Here is a 15,694-nt window from a genome sequence, read left to right on the forward strand (position 1 = left end):
TAACACGGACACCCTTTCAGAAACAACTAAACTCCTCCAAAGGGAAGAAATGACTTGGGAAATTTGAAGAAAATTTTACACATTACGGTCGGCCAGTCCTCTCTAGCCAACCTGGGAAGGGAGCACGCAGGCAGGATGGCCCTGCTAAATGCTAGATTCTAATTGTCCTTTATTGGCCCCTAGCCCCATTTTCACTGTCTCAATTCTTGTAGTATAACTTTGTCCCACCAAAAGTTGTTGAAGTCCTAATTCCCAGCACCTTTGAGTGTGACCTTCTTTGGAACGAAAATATGGTCTTTACAGATGTGATCAACTTAAAATGAAGTCATTAGAGTGGATCCTAATCCTATATAACTGCGTTCTTCATCAAAGGGAAATTTCTGGACAGAGACAGGCATGTACACTGGGAAGCTGATGTGAAGACACGGGGAGAGGACAGCCACTTATAAGCCAAAGAAGGAGGTCCGGAACAGAGCCTTCCCTACACCCTCTGGACATAAATAACCCTGCTCACAACTCAGTTTTAGACTTCTAGACCCCAGAACCATGAAGTAATACATTTTCGTTGTTTAAGCCACTTAGTTCATAGTACTTTGTTACGGCAGCCCCAGGAAGCTACAATTCGGATCATTACCCCTAGGGGAAAAAAAAACGTGAAAGAGAGTGGGGTCATTGGCAAATCAAAAGTGCTTTTCCCTGACCCCTGAACTAGCTTGGATAAAGCCTTCATGCCACTTGACTCCTTAGCAATATATATCTAAATATAGGTCCCCATACATACACATACATTGATAACTTTCTCTATGTATATTTATTTCTTAACAACTGGGAGCCACATGCTATAATGTGTGTGTTATTTCTTGTCCTTTTGACTACAAGACCAACATTCTACTCCTGTATTTTACAGATGAAGGAAATGATGGCCAGAAAAGTTTAGTAATGATTTAGTAAGATTACATGGAAAACAGGTAAGAAAGCTATGACTTAAAGTCCATTTAGTCTGACTCCACTGTCTGGGCCCGTAACCACCAGGTTACATGAACTTGAAAAGGAAGAGGAAGAAGCCAGGTAAGAGATTAAAAATGCAGTGTGGCAAAGGATGTAATTAAAGTCTTGTCCGTGGGATAAAAGCTTTGAAGAAAAAGACAGTGTAGTTGGACCAGAGCATATGATAGAGTAGGGGTAATATGTGATGTGAATGGAAGGGGAAGCCAGGCCTCTATTGTGGAAATCCTCCAGGCAAGACGGAGGACATCTTAAAAATGATCTTATGGATAGTGTTAATCAACTTGGTTTTTGTCTCTCTTAACCATTTCTTAGCAAAGCTTTAATAAAAACCCCACTGCTTTTGACACTTGGAAAAAAAATATCATAACCAACCAAATCCTGGCCCAGGGCAACTGTGCATACTGCCCCATCTTAGCTATTGTGCTCGAAATGACATGAAACTGAAGAATCCAGCAGAGTTAAAAAGCAGTGCACAGGCAGGGAGTGAGCCCAGAGTCGTTTCTAGGCTCTCTTCACTGTGCCTCTCAAAGTAGACTTCCAGAATGCAGCACAGCTCAAATGTATGCTCCCAAGTCAAAAGCTATTTTGATTTGCATGATAATCACTTCGTGTGTTGGTTTTACATGCCAGCGATCTTCACAGCTCTCTGATTTTTTGTTAAAATACATTTCAAAAATTCCTGACATGTTTTACTATACAGTGCATACTTACATGTGAAAGTAATTAGAAGTGCTCTCAACAGCAGTATGTATTTTCCCCATCAAGGGTAAAGATCTAAAACCCAATATATATCTCAGTTTTTTGTGAATGAATGAACTCCCAGAAAGGATACAGGGATACCCTTACCAAGGTGTTTATCTATCTCTCTGATATATTTATAATACAAATACACACACTACATATGGATAGAAATGTATCCCTATCTCATTAACATAACTGTCTCCACTGATACAAATTTGAAGTGTAGATTACTTACACCATTTTAAAATGTGTTGCTATATATAACTCGTTGCCATCTGTTCCTCTGATTTCTCTTTTATATTCTAAAAATTCCCAGCAAACCATGAAAATCTGCATGGATTCCTGAAGTCCTGTGTGTGTTACATTACAGACAGCATTTACAGAGAGGAGGACCCAAAACAGAGCTCTGGCCTAGGAAGAAAAGCACTAGGAAATCCTTGCTGACCCCATGGATTACTATTTAGTTGACTTTAGACAAATGCTTGAGCTCCTCTGAACCTCTGTTTACTCATCTTAAAATGAAACTAAGCTCATAGTCCTGTGAATTAGGCAAATTTTATCAAGGCTGAGGAAGGTTTAAACCGTCAAAGTGCTAAATAATTGCCAGTTATCATTAATAACAGGCATCTATGTCAATACAAAAAAAAATTAAGAGCAAGTTCAGAATAATTAGAAGAGTTAAATCTTCTTCCAAGGGTTCTTTAAAAAGTGAGAGATGGTTTAGTGGCTGTTTCTCAATGTCTAGGAATGTCCTTCAGTTCACCAAATATTTGCCAAGAACATGCTATCAATTCATGTATTTAATACCTACTCTGTTCCAGACATGGGTCTGGGTGCAAAGGATAGAGCAGGCAACAGTGATACTCGATCTCGTGTGCTATCTGGGTAGGCGGGGTGGAGGGAAACAGACAATAAACAAGATAATAAATAATAGATAATATTAACCATATTTCATTGCATTTAAGATGCCATTGGTTGTATATGCCACTCAGAAAGAAACAAAAAAATCATCAGTAAGCAACTATAACAGGTCACTGGTTGCACAATGCATTCAATTTCAGAGATGGTAAAGGGTGAAAAAAAGGACTACATCGTGGGATTGATGAACTATACTTAAAAAAAAAATCAGTAGGACATAAGTAATAGGAAAAGAAAGGAGTAACGGAAAACGCAGAGTCAGGAGGATGTGGCAATGTTGCAGCGTTAAATAAGTTGGTCAATGTCTTAGTTTCCCAGAGTAAACTAGTTGCCACAAACCAGTGGCTTAAAATAACAAAAATTTATTCTCTCATAGTTCTGGAGGCTGTAAGTTCAACATCAAGGTGTCAGCAGGGTTAGGCTCCTTCTGCAGGCTCTAGGGAACTCTTTCCTTGCCTCCTCTAGCTTCTGGTGGCTGCCAACAAACCTCGATGTTTTTGGCTTGTGGCAGCATCACTTCAATCACTGCCTTCACCTTCACATAGCCTTCTCCTCTGTGCATATCTCTACAGCCTCTCCTCATAAGGACACCAGTCACTGGAGTTAAGCCCTACCCTCATCCAGTATGGTTTCATCTTAATTACATCAGCAAAGACACTTTCCAAATAGGGTCAGATTCTGAGCCACTGGGTAGACAAATTTGGGAGGGAAAGGGGTCACTCTTCAACCCACTACAATTTTCTTGTGTGTGTTAAGAGAGAATGCTTTGTCTCTTTATTAGATTCAAAGTGAGCTACAGAAGAGCCCTGGCGGTGGTCATGTTTCCAGTACTGAGTGTTGGACAATACAGAGCCATCAAAAGATTTTAGACAGGAATGGAGTTACACTTTAGAAAAATCAGTCTGGCTTTGGATGAAGAGTAGATTTAAGTGTTGAGGAGACGAGAGTGCTTTGGACAGTTGCTACATATTATCCATCCTTCCCAAGAACTAGAGTCCTGTTTCCAGACTTTGTTGCTAACCTCTAGGCCTTTCTGGAAAACCAGACTTAAGATCTTGACCTTTTTTTTGCTAATGACATTGTCTCTTGACCTGCTGTTTTACGTGGTTTTTCTTCTAGCAATCGATGTAGAATCTCCTGTCCCAAATCTTTTTCTATCCCCAAGGATATATTTAATTTCTGCTCCCAACTGACTAGTTCCACTGCTTAGACACACCAAAAGAAATTATATCTCATGTATTCATCAAATCATGCTCAAATTTGGCCTTGTTATGCTTTCCTCATCTGGATGGAGAGTTTTGGGTCTTTTTTAATCACTGCCAAGACTTCAGTAGCTTTCTTAACACAAGGTAAATATTATCCCTTAGAAACATTCACTAAATTTTATCTGAGGCCTTTGGCATTCTAGACAAGTGATCATTGATACTTCAGCTGACAGCATTACATTCTCTCAAAATAAAAATCTTTTATTGTAGAACATTTCTAGTCATGTCAAGTAGCTTATAACTCAGTTTTTGCACAGCTAATCAATGAAACTAGGTTTTTTTATGAATACAAAATAAAAGATCAGGAGAATAATATAATTTAAAAACTCTTTACCGAGCACAAAGTATGCCCCAATTACTGTGGTAGGTCATAGGGACCCAAAACTTTTATGACACAGACGCCACTTTTTTAATGCTTATCTATAACAAGAAAGAACAATGTGTAACTATTATAGAGCTGTCATGAAGGTACATGTACATTTGACGCACAAAAGATAAGGCTGCAATTAATTCTGCATGGGAACTTCAACGTAGAACCATTTGAACTGGGTCTTGAAATATGAAAAGATTTCTTAGGTACCTGGTGAGTTTGCCATAAACTACACTGAATAGCTGGAGCTAAAAGTCAAATGTAATGGATAAAATTTAAAGTACATAAACCCTGGTCTACAAGAAATTCAACACTTCCTTATTTTTTTAATTAATTTTGACTTCAAGCCTTTAACCTGTCACACAGGAGGGAATTTCAAGTGAAGTCAGTTTTGAGGATCCTTCCCCAGGGCAGTACCAAACTACATAGGGAATTCTGCAGCAGCGCAGCACTGAGAAGTAGCCTCTGATCAGTCATTGATCAGAAAGCACACTGTCCCAGTGCATATGTTCCTTTCAAGCCCACTCACTCTGTTGCTTTCATGTCATGGATGGAACAAAGGATCAATAAGTAACATCAAAAGCCTAGTGCCACTTCTCTTTAAAACCATGCCTTCTCCCCAAGGCATAGCCAGGGAACAGAGTCCCCGGCTCATCATTCATGGGACCCAAAAGACCTCTTTCTCCTTTTCATTTCAGGGGAATTTCTCTTTTGTCAGAGGGAAGTGGCTTCCCCAGATGCACTCTTTTTCTCTACTCTCCTTGTTACACTCATGGCATATTCTCGTCAATAAAGCTTAATCCTTGGGGAAACAAAAGCCGAAGAGGAAATTTTCTTGACAGTTACTTATATTTTATGCTCAACCATATCCTTCCCCTGGGGGCAAGGAAGCAGAATTTCATATCTATTTGAATAAAAACAAAGCAAAGAAGACAATAAAGGGAGAGAAACATCTAATTTTAATTTATTTTAAAAATTTCCCAAAAAAGCTAAGGAGTGTCATTTATTTTATAGCCGAGAGAGTCAATCACAATATTATGCACAAACCAGTGACATTCCAACAAATTTCTTCAACAAAGGTGATCTGAAAGTTGTGTGTAGACTAAGCAGCTAAGAGATTTGAGGCGAGGGACCAGTTAAAAGGAAAAGTAGCAATTCACATATGTCCACAAGTGAGAAGATGAGCTAGTTGTAGAAGAACAGTGGTCCTGAGGCTGGAAGATAAAGATGTAAAGTATAGAACTTTGCTTGATTGAAAGTATATCCTGATTCCAAAGAAAAATGGTGACTTGAGCAGAGCATTGAACTCTTCTGTCTACTCCTCACCCCACATTTTCTGTCTATATCTTAAATAATTAACAAGTATTTACTGAACTCCTATCATAGTCAAAGCATTGTGCTTGGCAGAAGGAGTATTAAAGTGGGAAAACACATCAGAACTTGAGAAACAGAATGTACAGTTCACTAGCAATTTCTGCTAAGGGACTTGCAAATGGCCCTTGACTGAAGAACCAGAAATCAAACTTTCTTCCTCAGAAGGCGTTATGCGTCACAGAACTGGGGAGAGAAGGTACTAGCAGAATCTCCTACTACTAATTTGGAGTTGAAGGATGGAGTCAGAGTTGGCCACGAGAGAGAAGGTAGGCAGCTACTTTTGAGATTCCATTGCTGCTTTTGATCATCAGCATTTGGAAGGAACTGTACACATAAGTCCAAATAAAATTCTAGCTGGCAAGAAGGGCTTCTCCTAAAATCGCTTTTACCAGAGAATTGAAGTAAAGATGAAATATATTGGCAATAACAGATATCCAGCATAAAAATGTCTTGACGTTTCTGAAGAAGTGGAACAAAGGCCTACATATAAGAGGTAAAACTATTAAACTCTTTGAATAAAGCACAGGAGTAAGTCTTCATAGCTGTAGTTTAGGCACTGCTGTCCAAACTACAACAGAAAAAGTAGAAGCAACAGAAGAAAATGACTTCATCAATTCAAAAACAATACATAAAAACCTTTGTGTTTCAAAATAAACTGTAAGAAAATGAGTTGACAACTCAGAGTGGGAGAAAATATTTTTAAATCATATTCTCCGATAAGATACTCATATTCAGAAAATATAAAGAACATAAATTCAACAAATAGACAAATATTCCAATTTTAAAATGGGTTAAAGTATTTGCAAACATTATTTCAAAGAAGATCCACGAATTGATAAGCTCATGAAAAGATGTGCAAAATTTTTAGCCATTAAAGAAATGAAATCCGTACCACAATGAGATGCCACTTCACACCAACTAGAATGATTAAAATAAAAAGAAAGCCAATGATGGAAAAATTGAAACCTTACATTTCTGGTGGCTGTGTAAAATGGTGCAGCTTTTTAGGAAAACAGTTTGGCCGTTCCTTAAAATGTTAAACTGAGCTACTATATGACCGAGAAATCTCACTCCTAGATAACCCAAGAGAAATTAAAATGTTTATCCATATAAAAATGTGTCCACATATATTCTTAGCAGCATCCTTCATAACAGCCAAAAAAATGAAACAACCCAGATGTTCATCAGCTGGTGAACGGACACATAAAATATGTTATATCCATACAATTGAATATTATTTGGCAATAAAAAGGAATTCTCTAGCAGTGATGAACTCTGAAAAAATTACAGCAAGTGAAATAAGAAACAGAAGGAAACATACATTATGACTTCATTTGTATGAAAAGTCCAGATCAGACAAATTTATAGAAATAAAATAGATTAGGAGTTAGTAGGGCCTGCCTGGGAAGAGGGTAGAATGTCAATGGTGGTGACTGCTAATGGGTATGGGCTTTTTCTTGGAGCAATGATTAAATCTTCTAAATTGTGATTATGATGACACAACTCTGTGAACATACTAAATATCACTGAATTATACATTTTCAGTGAGTGAAGTTTATACTATGTGAATTATATCCTAATAAACCTATTTTAAAGAGAGAAAGGAGTAAACTTTTAGCACTACTATCTAATACTAGTCTGTGGGTTTTAGCTAAAGTTGGAAATAAGCATTGTGATTCCAAAAAGGAAGACACATGAATGAATAATTCTGTAAAGTAAAACTATAATTTAATACTTTTCTTCAAACCATCTATTACCACTAAAAATATATAGATAGATAAGCAAATAAAATGGTACAAAAGTTCCTAAATTGGAATGTGGTATGCCCCAGGAGAGGAAATCTTAACTTTGCTAAGATTCAAATTATTTCCAAAACCATGAACTGCTAAACTGAAACCCAATCAAAATACTAATGATATTTATTTGGTTCTTAGCAGAACTGTTCTAAAGGTCAGGTGAGATTGGAAGTAAATTTCAATATCTTCTTATGCATTTCATATTAATTTCTAAAATAAACATTTTGTGTAATAGAGGAATGTTAAATGTTAAAATATGTTAATATATGTTTAATTAGAATCCTAGAAGGAGAAGGTAAAGAGAATATATACACATTGTTTGAACTACCTGAAAGAGATCATGTCTGTAGATTTTAAGTCATGAAAGACATTCATCTACATATGCAAACAACCCAAGAAGCCAGAGCAAAATAATTTAAATGAGAATGCACTTAAATATATCTTAGAAAATCAAAGAGTGAAAAGAAAATAAAGGAAATCAGACTGCTTTTAAAGTAACCAAAGATAAAAAGAGAGACAGCTTCAAAGAAAAAATTAGACTAAGAGCTGACCTTTTAATAGCAAAATGGAAAGCAGCCAACCTGTGATAGTTTACTCAACAGAAGTATCCTTCAGAGAAAAAAAAGATGACATTAAAACATTTATACAAACAAAACTGATAGAATTCAACAACAGTACATACGCATTTTATATATATACACACGTATATAATGTCATACATATATAGTAAATATATAATATATATACATAAACACGCATACACATACATAGAAAGGTTACTATGCAGGTAAAGGGGAATTATTCCAGATATAAAGTTGGAGATGAAAGTGAGGATAAAGAATAACAAAAAATTTTAAACATATGGAAACATATCAATGGATGCTAAATCCTTTACCATTAATAATAATTCCTCATGGTATACTGAATAGCAACTAAATTGGGAGTGAGTAAAAGATTTTTAAATGTTCTAATATTTCTAATATCCTCATCCTCTTCCAAGGTCCTGGATGGAGACAGGGTTTCAATAAACATTAAACAATGATAAGTCAAAGATGCATAAAGATGTTATAAAGTCTATGGTAATCAATGAAAGAGTTTTGTAAATATATACACTTCCAAATGAACTGACAAGAAAAGATCCATTTAAAAGAAATATCAAGACCAGTGGAAAAGACAACTGAGAGCAGGGAGAATAGATATAAACTACAGTATAAGATGGTAGATATATATCAATAATTGCACTAAAAATATATGACTGAGATGCTACAATTGAAAACAAAGATTGTCAGTATTAGGTAAAAATGCAAAACCCACCTATAAAAGTTATAGTAAAAACAAATAAAAACCACAGAATAAAAGGAAATAAATTATCAGGACAGAGACAAAATTAATAAAATAGGCCACTGACCTACGTACTATAGGGAGCATCAACAATTCCAAAATGCTGACACTTTGAAGAGAAAAATGAAATTGATAAACAGCTGGAGAGCAAGAGAGAAGAGGGAGGGGAGGGAAGGAGAGAAATAGAAGACAAAGATAACGTGTGTGTATTTACGTGTGTGTTAAATATGTGAAATCAAAAAGATGCATCACTATAAATGCTGAACACATTTAACAGATAAAAGATATTATCGACAAATCTATGATAAAAACTAAAAATAACTCATGCAAAGAGGACTTATTCCTAGAAAACCACAAGCCTCCAAAATTGACACAACAAAAAATTAAAAAACCTGGATAATCACATCAGTATTAAAGACACTAAATCTATACTGAAAAGTACTTCCACAAGAATGATAAGATCAGGCTATTTCATCAGAGAGTCTTACCAAATATTTTAAGAAGAAATAGCACCCATTATTTACAAACTTTTCCATAGAAAGGAAACAAGAAACACTCCCCAATTCATTTCATGAAACCAGTCTACCTTTATACCAAAACAACTGGCAAGGAAATTACAAGAAGAGAAATCTACAGGCTAATCTCACTTATAAACATAGCTATAAAGATTGTAATACAATATCAACATAAAGAATACATTGTGGAATAAATAATGTAGAGTCAGTTTAACATTTTTAAATAAATAAATGTAACATACCTCATTAATGAAATAAAGGAGAGAAAAATCATATATTAATCTCGATTTTTACACAGAAAATAACATTTGAGAAATTCAACACCTCTTCATGAAAATAATACCTTAGCAAACTAGGAACAGAAGAGAAAATTCTTTGTGTGATATATCATACATCATACTTAATGTTGAAATATTTCTGCTGATGACAGTTACAAGGTAAAGATACCCACTGTCACCACATCTATTTGATACTTTGCTTCCTGTTCTAAATAGTGCAGTAAAGCAAATAAAAAAGAGAGAAAAGAAAAGAACAAACTATATCAAGATTAGAAAGCAATTAAATGCCTTATATGCAGAAGAAAAAAATTCAGTGATGAAATACTGAGAATATAGATATATAATTTTAACTAATATGCTAATTTAGCTAAAACACTGGATGTGATATCTATACAAGAGCAAAAACACCAAGAAAATTAACTTAAAAATTATTAACTAATAGGTTTTATTAGTGCAGTTTTAGGTTTACAGAAAAATAAGCAGAGTGCAAAGTGACTGGACACCTCTTTACTCCCCCTCCCACACTTCTTCCTATTATTAACATGCATTCAGGTGCTGCATTTGTTACAGCTGATAAGCCAATTCTAATACATTATTATTAACTAAATTCCATAGTTTATGATACGGTCCATTCTTTGTATTGTCCTTTCTATGGGTTTTGACAAATGTATAATGACACGAATCATTACAGTATGATATGGAAGTTTCACTGCCCTCCAAATTCACTACCTCAGCATTTTCACATAACCTCTCTCCCCTTTATCTGATTACTTCATTGGAGTCCTAGCAAAGAGTATGATTACATTTATAATGTTTGAAAATTAACTTTTTAAAGTAGCAGTTAAATAACAGCAAATATATCATATACCTAGGTATAAATCTAACTAAATATGTGCAAGACCTCTATACAAAAATTACTATTGTTGTAGCAATTAATTAAGACTGAAATACATGAAGGATGTATTAGGGTCCTCAGAGAAACAGATCCAATAGGATATTTATATATATACAGATATATATGAAAGATTATTATAGGAATTGGCTCATGCGGTTATGGAGGCTTAAAAGTGCCAGAGTTGGCTGTCTGCAAGCTGGAGAACCAGGAAAAATGGTGGGATAATTTAGTCCAAAGGGCTGACAGTAGGGCTGGGGGTTGGGGTAGGGAGCACACTGATGCAGGTCCTGGAGTCTGAAGGACTGAGAACCAGGAGCTCCAAGGTTGGAGGGTAGAAGATGATGGAAGTCCCAGCTCAAGAAGAAATAGAGTGGGTTCAATCCCCAGTGCCTTTGTTGAGATAGTTTCTCCTTTCTCTGCCTTTCCGATCTATCTGGGCCCTCAATGGTTTGGATGGGAACTGCCCATATTGGTGAGGACAAATCTTCTATGTACTGATTCAAATGCTAATTTCTTCCTGAAACACCTTCACAGACACACTTAGAAATAAGGTTTTACCAGCTATCTGGGCATCCCTTAGCCCAGCCAAATTGATATAAAATAAACCATTATAGAGGGGTATACTATATTCATGGATTAACACTCAATTATGTGAGGCTATCAGTTTTCTACAAGTTGATCTATAGATTTAACATAACTTTAATAACATTTTAAATTTGTAGGACTTCACAATCTGATTCTAAATTGTACATGGAAATGCAAAGGCACAGACATAACTAAGAACCTCTTAAACAAGATGGAATAACTTGGTTTATTAGATATGAAAACTGATTTATAAAATGACAGTAATTAACAGAGTAAAGAAAGGATTAAAGAACGATAAATGGACTTTCGAAACCAAATAGAGTCCAGAAAAAGACCTATATACTTTTGAATACTTACAATTTATGGTAAAAACGACACTTCAAAGTAGGGATAAAGACTGGTAAGACGAGAAAATTGGATAACCATATGAACAACAACAAACCTTGTATTTTATCTCACACCATATACATACGCAGAAATAAAATCCAAGTAGACTGTAGACCTAAATGCAAAAGGCATATATAGAGATAAAAATAAATACCATTAAGAGAGATGAAAAGTTAAGCCACAGAGTGGAAGAAGATAGTCTGAACATATATAATTGACAAAGGGTCTTTATGCAGAAGAGATACTCCTCAAAAATCAATGGGGAAACGGCCGTCAAAGTTTTAAAATGTGCAAGAAACTTGAATAGGCACATCACAAGAGGACAAGATGTTGAATAATAGCCAATAAACATGAAAAGTGCCAAATCTATAAATAGCCTAAACATCTAAATACCTATCAACATCAGAGTGGATGAAGCTTGTGTGTGTGTGTGTGTGTGTGTGTGTGTGTGTGTGTGTAACAACACAATAATACAGTGATGAAAATGAATGAACACATAGCAACACTAATGTAAATGTAATGTTGGTTAAAGAAGCCCAACAGAAAATAAGTCATGAGGCATGCTTCTGTTTTTATAGTGGAAAAATAGTCTTTAAGATTGTTAAGTGGTAAAAATATAAAGAAAAGCAAAGAAATGATCTACATAAAAGTCAGGGGTGTGGTGACCTCCATGGAGGAGGCGGTGGGCTGGGACTGGGTGGTTAGCCCTGTTCTATTTACCCTTCCTGGTAGGCACGTGGGTATTCACTTTCATTAAGCCTTACACTTTTCTTCCATGTACCTTCAAATTTCAGTTTTATTTCACAATAAAAATGCTTTAAAGTTAAATTTGGTAAAACAAGGGATAGATGTTTAAGCATATCATCTAAATATATAAAGGTAACCTACAGAAGAATTATATGTAATAGTATAATTAATAACACTCAGTGAGAAGGAAGACAGGAGGAAAGAAGTTAGCACAATTAAGCTGAATATTCTCATCTTCCAAGCAAGATAACTAGAAATTTTCTAAAGTTCCTTTATGAATAAACAGATTTCTAATCCTATAGTTTACAAGTCGGTTGTAACTACCAAAAGAGTGTGTATGTGTGTGTGTGTGTGTCTGTCTGTCTGTCTGTGTCTGTGTGTACATTTTAACTCTTATCACAAAGGGAAAGCCAAGGTAGAAGGACTTTTACTTCTAATTTAGGTCTGTTAGATACCATTTGTTTTTAACTGTCAGCATGCATTACTAAATACTAGTCATAGTAGTAGTTTAGCTTAAATTACTAGAGGACTCTGGAAAAGATTTATACTAGTGAACAGTATTTGATCATAGATTGATATAATTCTTTGAAAATTACATAAATGATGAAGACTTAAATCCTTGTTTCCAATCCCTGAATTTGAGAAATAAGCTCTATAATCTAACAGGCACCAAGATAACACATATTCCTAGCATCTCACCACATGTTCTGGCAATAGGAGGTCCCACCAGCCACTCTTTGACCTTGGTTTAAACAGGCTCCCCTTACTGCCCGGAGAGGTTATTTGTATCTACTTCCAGTCCCCCATTTCTTTCCCTGGTCTAAACTCTGCATTCTTAGCCCTGGGTTGCTGTCCTCAGTCCTACTCTCATAGATTTTTTAGACTCTGCTACTAAATGAACCCCATTTCATTCCAACTTGACATCCTTGGGTTACCGCTATGAGCCATGGGAGGTTCTAGGATGACCGAAATATTTATTATCTGAACAGGGACACTTTTGAGGAAGAAAGGGTTTCTGTTAGTATCTAGACTGCTGTGGCAGCAACATTATCATTTATATCATGCCTGCCTAGATCCTTGATCACTTGTTGCTAATAATGAATCATGGTGATATTTATAGTTTGCCATGCACACCTATGTTTGGTTAAAAATATTTCCCTTATAAATCTGTGGGCAGTATTCCATCCCCATTAACATAAATGCCAAGCTCCAAACTATGAAGAGGACTTCCCAGTTACAGCTCCTGATTCTATTTCATAGACAAAACCTCAGTCATTCTTATTTTTTTTACAAACCAAGTTCAGAGGCAGTAAGTGGATGAGTCACTCACTGTGAAGACGTAGCAAGGCTGTCCGCAAATGCTGAGTGATCTTGTTTATTTGAAACAGCGGCAGATTGTTCTGATGTAAGACACTTCTTCGTAAAATGATGATCATTTTTGAGTGTACAATAAAAGAAAGCTCAGGCATTTAAGAACATGCAAAGAGGTAGCACTCCTGCTTATTGTAGCATCCAGCACAAATGCTGCTCAAGTACTCATGCTAAGTTGTTTATTCCTTAGCAAAATATACAAAGTAGAAAGTTGCCAGTACCACTTGTATTAGTGGAGATGTCTCGGCAGGCACATGCACTTGAGACACAAACAAAGCAGTGGCTGAAACTAGAGAGAAGTTTCCTTCTCATCTACATCAGAGTCTGAACTGTTGACATGGATTTGTCCCAGGAAATGCTAATTGGCAGGACAGTACCATGTCCCATGGTGTCAGGCTCTGAACACCTTCTGTCTTCCCTGGGGTGCTGTTCCTCTCTGCCTGATTGAGATAGCTCTAAAAGGACTCCTCATTCTGTCAGACAAAAAGGAAAATAAAAAGGCAAAGACACACCTGTTCCCTTCAACGACACAACCCAGAAGTTGCAACTTCAACTTACATCTCATAGGACAGAACTTGCTGATATGGCTGAATGTAGCTGCAAAGGAGGCTGGAGAATGTAGTCTCTTTCTTTGTGGCCATGGACCCAACTAAAAATTTCATTTCAGCAGGAGAAAAGGGAAATTGATACTGAGGAGACGGCTGTCACTATCTTCCAAATTCTCCTCTGCATTTCCTATCTGCAGTATGAAATAAGCATTAATAATACTCATTGATGTTCCCTGAGAGTGTAAAGTCTAGAAAAAAAAATATGCAAATTTTTAGCATGGTCTTTGTTAGAATATGATAAATAATTTCTCTAAGGAAGAAGCAAAAAATAATAATACAATAGGCACAGGGACCATATGAAGAGGAAATAAATTTTGGATGAGGAACCAGGTAGGCTTTATTTATGGCATTTGAGATAAGTGCTAAGAAAATTAAAATTATTAATGAACAATAGACAAAGATTTGGAAAGAATTTTAAGGAGAAATCCAAGTGAGAAAAGTTATGTTCGTGGAAAAATATGGGGTGGTGGTGGATTAATTTGGCAAAAGCATGGGTTTCACTCATTCTTTTAAAATATTTGTAATTGTGCAGAACTCTTAATGATTCTGTATTCTTACTTATTCATTCATTCATTCACTAAATATTACTGACCACCTGTAATGCACTAGACTGTGCTCATTAGCCCTGGGGATACTGAGAGAATCTGTGCCCTCAGAGGGCTTATGAATGCAGAAAGCAAACAACAATCAGATAGTCACACAAGTATCACGATTATTATATTGGATGTTATGATACAGAATATTTGGGAATGAATTTAGATGAGGTAGATGGTCACAGAAGGTATCTCTGAGAATGTCATATTTAATGAGAGATTACAGGAATACCTCAGATATATCGTGGGTTTGTTTCCAGACCACTGCAATAAAGCAAGTCATACTTTATAGTTTCCCAGTCCATATAAAAGTTATGTTTACACTATACTGTAGTCTACTAAGTGTGTAATAACATTATGTCTAGAAAAAAAAATGTATTTTATTTTCTTATTTAATATTTTATTGCTAAAATATGCTAACTATCACCTGAGCCTTCAGTGATGTTTCTAATTTTTGCAATATGAACACTAAAGACCACTGGTCACTGATCACCATAACAGATATAATAAACTTTAAGATATTTCAAGAATTACCAAAATGCAGATGCAGACACACAAAATGAGCAAATGCTATTGGAAAAATGGCTCCCTTAGGCTTGATTGATGTAGGGTTGCCAGAAATTTTCAATTTGTAAAAAGCAAAACAAATCCAAACCAAAAAACAAACAAACAAAAAACAAACCACAACATCTGCAAAGTGCAAGAAAGTGAAGTGCAATAAAAGGAGGCGTGCCTGTGGAAGAGTGAGCACTAGGGTGATGGTGTGTATGTTAGTGAAGAGTGTCCCAAACAAAAGGGAAGAATGTATGAAGGTTATGAAGTGAGGAAGAGGGTGGCATGTTAAAGGGACTGAAAGGCTTGTGCAACAGGTGCTAGAGAACTGGGCAGGTGTCAGATCATGT

Source organism: Vicugna pacos, chromosome X (genome assembly GCF_048564905.1).
Source record: "Vicugna pacos chromosome X, VicPac4, whole genome shotgun sequence".
Lineage (NCBI taxonomy): Eukaryota > Metazoa > Chordata > Mammalia > Artiodactyla > Camelidae > Vicugna > Vicugna pacos.